Consider the following 8194-nt stretch of genomic DNA (forward strand, 5'->3'; position numbering starts at 1 on the left):
CTTAATACTATCATGACATACCTTCTTTTTCCTTGTGTTGGTTCATTTCCTTTATGATGTAGGAGCATCTAGAGGTATAAGGGCAATCCTGTGTCACCCAAAAAAATGTACTTAGACTTAGTTTCTATTTCATGTGTTTTCATTTCTGGATACCCATTTCGGTCAATTAAAGGTTCCAACTTTCTAGGCTTGAGTTGTGTCCCCATCAAGTGGTATCAGAGCTGGTTTTCTTGAGTGTGTAAACAGAGCACTGACTGTGAGGTAGTTTGCACCAGGACTATGTGGTTGTGGGTTTGAGTTAAGAAGATGCCTCCACAAAGAGAGCATGGTGGAAGGGTCGGAGCTATTAATCCTGAGGAGGTTAGAGCCCTCCAAAGCCAGGTACAAGCATTGCAAGAGGAGCTTTGCAGAGGAACAAATGTTACTATAGGTGAAAAAAGTGAGGATGACAATGAGGAAGAAGAAATTGGATCAGAAGGGGAAGTTGAAGGGGAAGTTCTAAATTAGGTAGAGGAAAGGCTTTTTAGGGCCATTACTAAGTTTGGGAAAAGACCTACAATTGATGTGGGTGTATTTTTAGGAAATCTAAAACCAGATGAGTTGATCGACTGGATCAATGAACTAGAAGAGTACTTTGAGTATGAGGATATTAGGGATCTAGATAGGATTAATTTTGCAAAGGCCAAACTAAAGGGCCATGCCAAAATCTAGTGGCAAGAGGTTCAATTGGAAAGAAATAGAAGAGGAAAGGATAAGATCACAAGGTGGGATCGCATGGTGGATAAACTAAAGAAGCAGTTCATTCATGTTGACTACAAGCTCGATTTGTTTAAGAAGATGCATGGGTTAAATCAAGTAGGAAAATCAATCCAATAATATATGGAGGAGTTTTACCAACTTCTGATTAGAGTAGGGCATGCAGAAGCAAATAAAAAGAAGGTTTCTCATTATATCAGTGGGTTATGACCTAGCATTCAGGAGGAATTAAGTCTGGTAAGAATGACCAACATTGAAGAGGCATACCAATTTTCCCTACGAGTTGAAGAGAAGCTAAATAAAAATTTTGAAGGCAGACAAAGATCGTGTGGTCAAGGAGGAAGGGGTAGTGGTAGGTCATCTGGAGGTTGAAATGAAACCCAAAAGAAAAATGAAGATGTGGGTACTAGCAGGAACTAGAGGAATGAGGATTTCAACTACTCCCATGATCAAAACTTTGGAGATCAGAGAGGAAGAGGTAAAGGATATGGAAAAGTTTCAAGAAGAGGAGGTTTCTGTGGTACCTATTTCCATTGCAATGAACAAGGCCATTGTGCCTTTGAATACCCTTAATGACAAGGAAGGACAGATAGGAGAGCTGAGGGCCAAGCTAGGGTTGCTCATGTGGATGAGGATGCATAGTCATCACATTCAGAGGATGCAGAAAGAGGAGAGACTTTAGTAAATGAAAGGGTTCTACTAAGTGGGGAGGTTGAACTAGGACAAAGGAGGAGTCTATTCCATACCAGGTGCAAGTGTGAGGATAAATGTTGTGATGTGATCATTGATGGTGGTAGCACTGACAACTTGGTATCAGAGGAGATGGTCTCTAAGCTGAAGCTCAAGAGGGAGAAACACCCCCAACCCTATCAGATAGCTTGGGTGAAGGATGAGCATAAGGTCCTGATAAGTGAAGTTCAAAATTGGGAGTTACCATGATGAAGTTCTCTATGATGTTATTCCAATGGATGTTTTCCATCTATTGTTGGGTAGACCGTAGTAGTTTGATAGACATGTAGTACATGATGGTCATGCAAACACCTACTCTCTAAAAAATGATGGAGTTCGCCACAAACTGAAGCCCATGAAAAAGGAAGTGAAATGGTATGTAGCAGTGCTAGGATCTATCTTGTTGATGGAATAAATTTTTTAGATGGTATGAAACATCAGTGTATGTGTTATGCTTTGATTCCTAGAAAAGATAAGGAAGGTAGTAGTGAAATACCACTTGAAGTTTCAGATTTATTAGGTGAGTTTGGAGATATCATCTCTAATAATGTTCTAGAAGGATTGCCACCAGTAAGGCAAATTAGTCATCAGATAGATTTAATCCCTGGAGCTAGTTTGCCTAACAAGGAAGCTCATAGGATGACTCCTACTAAAATCGAGGAGCTAAACAGACAGGTTCAAGAGCTACTAAAGAAGGGTTTTATTTGAGAGAGCCTGAGTCCATGTGCAGTACCTATAGTACTAGCACCAAAGAATGATGGAGAGTGGAGAATGTGTACGGACTCTCAAGCTATAAATAGGATAACCATCAAGTATCAGTTTCCTTTGCCAAGAATGGATGATCTTATGGATTGTTTGAGTGGAGCTCAGTACTTCACAAAGATAAATCTCAAAAGTGGTCATCACCAACTATGGATATGAGAAGGAGATGAGTGAAAAACTACCTTCAAGACCAAGGAGGGTCTTTATGAGTGGCTAGTTATGCCCTTTGGATTAACGAACGCCCCAAGCACCTTCATGCGGCTTATGAATGAGGTATTTAAGAAGTTCTTGAGAAAATTTGTTATTGTCTATTTAGATGATATCTTAATTTTTAGCAAGACTTTGGAAAAACATTTGTTGCATATTTGTAGTTTCCTTGAAAGGTTAAGGGAAGAGAAATTGTTAATTAATTTGAAAAAGTGTATCTTTGCAAAAAGGGAGTTAGTTTACTTGGGGTTTGTTATATCAACTGAAGGCCTCAACATGGATCCAAAGAAGGTAAAAGCCATCTTGGAATGGCCTACTCCAAGGTCTACTATTGAGGTGAGATCATTTCATGGTTTGGTTAGTTTTTATAAGAAATTCATTAAGAATTTCAGTGGCATATGTGCACCCCTAACTGACACAATAAGAGGGGATAGAAAAGAGTTCAAATGGATTGCGATAGCTATGAGAAGTTTTGAATTGTTGAAGAAGAAGGTGATAGAACAACCTGTGTTGGCACTTCTTAATTTTAGCAAGGTGTTCTAGGTGGATTGTGATGCTAGTAGCAGCACTATTGGGGCTGTATTAAGCCAAGAAGGTAAGCCTATTGCATATTTTAGTGAAAAATTGAATGAATCGAAAAAGAAATATTTTGTTTATGATCAAGAGTTCTATGCAATAGTTCAGGCCTTAAAGAAATGGAGGCATTATTTATTGCCAAAGGAATTTGTTTTATATACTGATCACTAGGCATTACAGTATCTAAATAGCCAAGGTAAATTGAACCAACGACATATGAAGCAGGTAGAGCTCTTGCAAAGCTATACATTTTTGTTGAAGCATAGAAGTAGAAAATTTAATAGGGTTGCAGATGCATTAAGTAGGAGACAATTGTTGCTTACAATAATGTACGTTGAAGTAGTTGGGTTTGTTGAACTTAAGAATCTATACCCTGAGGATCTTGATTTTCCTGAAGTATGGAAAGCTTGTAAAGAACCTATTGCTGGAGATAGAACTAAGTGGTTAGACTATCTAATTCAGGATGGTATGTTGTTCAAGGGTAGTCAATTGTGTATTCCAAGGAGTTCTATGAGAGAAAATCTAATTAAGGAGAAACATAGTGGAGGGATGGCATGAAATTTTGGTCAAGATAAGACCATTTCCATTCTTAGAGAACATTATTTTTGGCCTCAAATTTCACAAGATGTGAAGAAGTTTGTACAAAATTGTCAAATTTATGAAGTGGCCAAGGGATTTAGTCACAATACTGGACTTTATCAGCCATTTCCTATTCCATCAAAGCCATGGGAGGACATAAGTATGGATTCTGTTCTTGGATTGCTGAGGACACAAAGGGGTAATGACTCAGTATTTGTAGTGGTTGATAGGTTCTCTAAAATGGCACATTCATTCTATGCCATAAAACTCATGATGTTTTCCATATTGCAGACTTGTTTTTTAGAGAGGTGGTAAGACTACATGGCCTCCCAAAGAGTATAGTTTCTAATAGGGACACTAAATTTGTGGGGTATTTCTGGAAAACATTGTGGAAGAAGTTGAGAACAGTCTTGAAATTCAGTTCCACACATCATTCGTAGACTAACGACCAAACAGAAGTGGTAAATAGAAGTCTGGGGAATTTGCTAAGATGTTTAGTTTGGGATAAGCCCAAGGGATGGGATTTGATTCTATCATAAGTGGAATTTCCTTACAATAACTCATTAAATAGAAGTACTGGAAAATCGCCATTCCAAATTGTATATGGAAGTAGCCCAAGGACTGCACTAGAATTGAGGAAGATGGAGCAAGGGGAGAGGACAAGTGCTAAAGCAAAAGCGTTTGCTAAACATATCAAGCACCTACATGAGGAGGTCCAAGCACACATTATCAAGATGAATCAAGAGTATAAAGCTAGGGCTGATCAAAGGAGAAGACATAAGGAATTCCAAGTAGGGGATCTAGTCATGGTACACTTAAGAAAGGAGAGATTTCCAATAGGTACTTACAACAAGCTGAAGATGAAGAAATTTGGCCCCTATAAAATTCTGAAGAAGGTGGAGTTACCAAATGGAATTCACATTTCTCCTTTCTTCAACATTGCAAACTTAATAGAGTATCATGATGATGGTTTAGATGAGGAGCTAATGTTAGAGCCATGTCCAATTCCTACTTCTAAGAAGGAGGAGATAGAAGACATTTTGGATCATCGTGTAGGAAGGAGTACCAGAAATAGATAGTATGAAGAGTATCTAGTTAATTGGAAAGGTTGACCAATCGAGGACTCAACTTGGATATCAACAGCTGAGGTTTCCCATTTGGGATTTCCTCTACCATCCATAAAGTGATAGGGTCACTTTTCAATCTACCTTGGGTGTCAGATGTAGGAGCACCCAAAGGTATAAGGGCAATCATGTGTCACCCAAAAAAATGTACTTAGACTTAGTTTCTGCTTCATGTGTTTTCATTTTTGGATATCCATTTGGGTCAAATAAAGGTTCCAACTCTCATAGTTCAACTATCAGTGTTCTAGGTTAGAGTATTTGAACACCTTGGGATGTGTATAAATGCTGAAAAAATAGGAGTATGTAATTGAGCCATAATTTTGGTAAATTAGAGGCTGTCAATTGGCTGGATGAATGTAATTGTAATTTAGAGAATTCTAGAAAAAGAATCAGGTCAAAAGGACCCACGATTTGAAAGTTATTACAGTTTTTTAGTTTTTGGAAACCTCTTAAGAATGCTTCAAAGTCAAGTTAGGGGCATTAAATGACCTCGTACAAAGCCAAAAAATTGGGGATGAGGGAATCTTGTCCATAGGGCTATAGAGCGCTTTGAGAGCTTTGCAAAAATGTAAACAATTTGTCAATCAGAGCTACGATTCAAAAGTTATGCCTCCCAGAAGTTCGGTTACCATTTTTGGATTCTTCTAGTTTTGTGTTGACTTCTAATGCAGCTTCTAGAGCCTTCTACTTGGTCAGTGGATGCCAACTAGCACTTTTTAGAATTTATTCCTAATCCTTAACCCTTTAGAGTCTATTTAAGGACATTTTTGGCATTGTAAAAGGCAATTTGGAGTGGAGTTTGAGAAAAGGTACTGGAAGAAGAAATTATCTCTAGATTTATGCTATTGTAAGCCCATAGGGCATGTTTTGGAGTCTATTTCTCTACAGTAAGTGTACTAGCATATTCTCATAGTTAATAAAATTTTTCCTTTCCTATTGTGTCCATTTTGTGCTTGGGTTGTGTCCCCATCACTTTATTATCATGTAGCCTTTTCTCCTTTACATTGTCATCTTGATGCTCTTTTCAGAAGTAGGGCGGTGTCAAAAATGTTTTTTCCAAATAGGTCCTCAAAAGATGTAATCAAATGATTTTTTAATATAGAACCCCATTCATTCCACTTTAATTTTTTTTTTGTTAGATCAATAACTTTAATATAGTTTAGTAAATGGAAGAAAAGAAAACTATTGTAGCAATAATACAAAACTATGTACCTTTTACATATGGTGGGTACACATAGCCTCAATGTCATGTAAAAAAGATGATCAAAGAAAACATTATTTCCTACAAAAACATAAAGGGATCATTAGTCCAAAATGATGTATAAGTAAACTAAAATTACACTTTCAATAATGAAAATTTTAAAGCATCTAGAAGCTTTCATAATTTTAACAAAAACATAGTTTTCTTGTTCAACAACAATGTCCCTACAAATGAACCAGTACTAGTCACACAGATTGCTCCAAGAAATGGATCAGCTTTAGTAGTAGTGGCCTTTGTTGCTCTATCAACTAAAGGTCTATCTATTAGTGCAAAAAATAGATACATGAGTATAAAATCCACTCAACAAAAATAATTTGCATGATTAGCACATTACAAAATATAGAAAAATAAGGTTTTACCAGCTATAGCAAGCATATAGAAGGATGTTTGCATGCTCCTTGTTTCCAATAATACGCTCGGCAATATCAGACTACTAACTAAAGGAGGCATCCACACTTCATCATGAGATGAAGAATACAATATTGTTAGCAAAGGCATTTGCAATGGATAAAGATCAAATGGGTTACTAGCTAGAAGTGTCCAAAAATAAAAGTTAAGTGTTATAATGTTGACGAAAACAAACAATGTTCCACTAGCTTCACTTTCAACATTAGATGTCCTATTTCAACACTTAGTAATTGCCTTAAATAAACTCAAATGTGTAATAATGCTATAATTATAAGTAGTGTTGTAAAAAGAAAGTGTTATTTACATGAAGTTTTTGTAATACAAACCTCACCATGTCACAACTATTGCAAATACAAGGGGAAAGAGTAAACTTTTGGTGGGGGTGGGGCAGGGGGTGGGTGGTGAATTAGTAGTTTAACCTTGAACCCATAAAAATTTCACCATTCATTCATTACATGCATAAGTAAGCTGAAATAACATGTAGAGCATATGCATCTAAATCACATAACCATGTAAGCATTCACACACATAACACCAGATATGATTACATGAAAACTCTCCAAGTGAGAAGGTAAAATTGGGGTGGGGTTGACACCAAAAAATCTTCACTATTGTATTAATAAAGTGTATCCAATGAAGGTTACAATCTTTTGACCATGAAACATGATCTACCCTGTGAAAGGTCTACCCTATTAAAGGCTTACAAAGACTGTTAGGTCTCACCTTGTTAGAGGATTTCAAAACCCTGTTAGAAGTGTGCCTTGTTAGAGGACTTCAACTCACAACTAAGTAAGCACCATATTAAAGGATTTCACACATCTTGTTAGGACTACTCTGTTAAGAGATTTAACTAAAATCACCTATTAAAATTTCTAAGCATAGATCTTGCTATTGACACTTGCTTTTCTGATAATAGATCACCTCTAAACAATGTCTAATTGATCCTTCATGATCAGATATCTCAATGTTGTATCCTTTTCTCTATCCTCTATTCTTCTCTAACTGATTCTACAATTCACTCATTCATCACAACTTCTAAGTCACCTTGAATGCTTTGCATGCAAACTATCATGTTCACTCCTTCAACTCTTCATTCCATTCACTCCTTTGCCTATTCATCATCATAAAGAGTTTAGGGCTTCATCTTCCTTAATAAGACTTAGGTGGCTTAGGGTTAGGTATGAATCTATGGCTGAGATTCATTTATTTTGTCACTTAAACCTTCCCTTTTTTTATTGGTTGCATGTAATTGCATAGGGAATCCAAATATAGATTTGTCCTTATCTCCAAAATATCAAAATATAATCTTAAGTTGGCTCAAAAATGGTTTACATAGTTGTTTGTGCCATTACAAATTTTTTTTGTCAAAACTATGTCACTTGGCATATGAAGTCTTTGATGCTCGACATGCATTGTTTTGTATACTGTGACTCAGCACCTGCATTACTCAGCTCCTAAATCACTCGGCATGATCTATCTGCTTGACACTTGAGTGACTTGGCACATGAGTGACTCAAAACTCATTGTAACTTGGCATGGTCTAATATTTACATGTTGTGCTCAACATGTATTACTAGTTTGACATGAACTAAGTAAATGGCTTAAGTGTGTTGACACTCACTTGTCAAAACTAATTTGACATCAACAATCTGCCCCTTTAACCTGAATGTCAAAAAAACTTGAATATACAATATTATCCTTAATCTCTTGAGCATAACATATCCATGACTCAGACTAAACAGATTGTGGATACCCTCCATACCTTGAATGAAAAAATTGTTAATCTGGGGGA

General features: G+C 36.7%; 1 pseudogene; it reads right to left on the reverse strand.

Annotated features, from left to right (window-relative positions):
- LOC149569675 (uncharacterized) overlaps positions 1–7846 on the reverse strand; it is a 29709-nt pseudogene extending 21863 nt beyond the window's left edge.
- Positions 7847–8194: the final 348 nt, after the last annotated feature.

The sequence above is a fragment of the Cupressus sempervirens genome, chromosome 3, assembly GCF_028749045.1.
Source record: "Cupressus sempervirens isolate cs-2001-9-10 chromosome 3, ASM2874904v1, whole genome shotgun sequence".
NCBI lineage: Eukaryota > Viridiplantae > Streptophyta > Pinopsida > Cupressales > Cupressaceae > Cupressus > Cupressus sempervirens.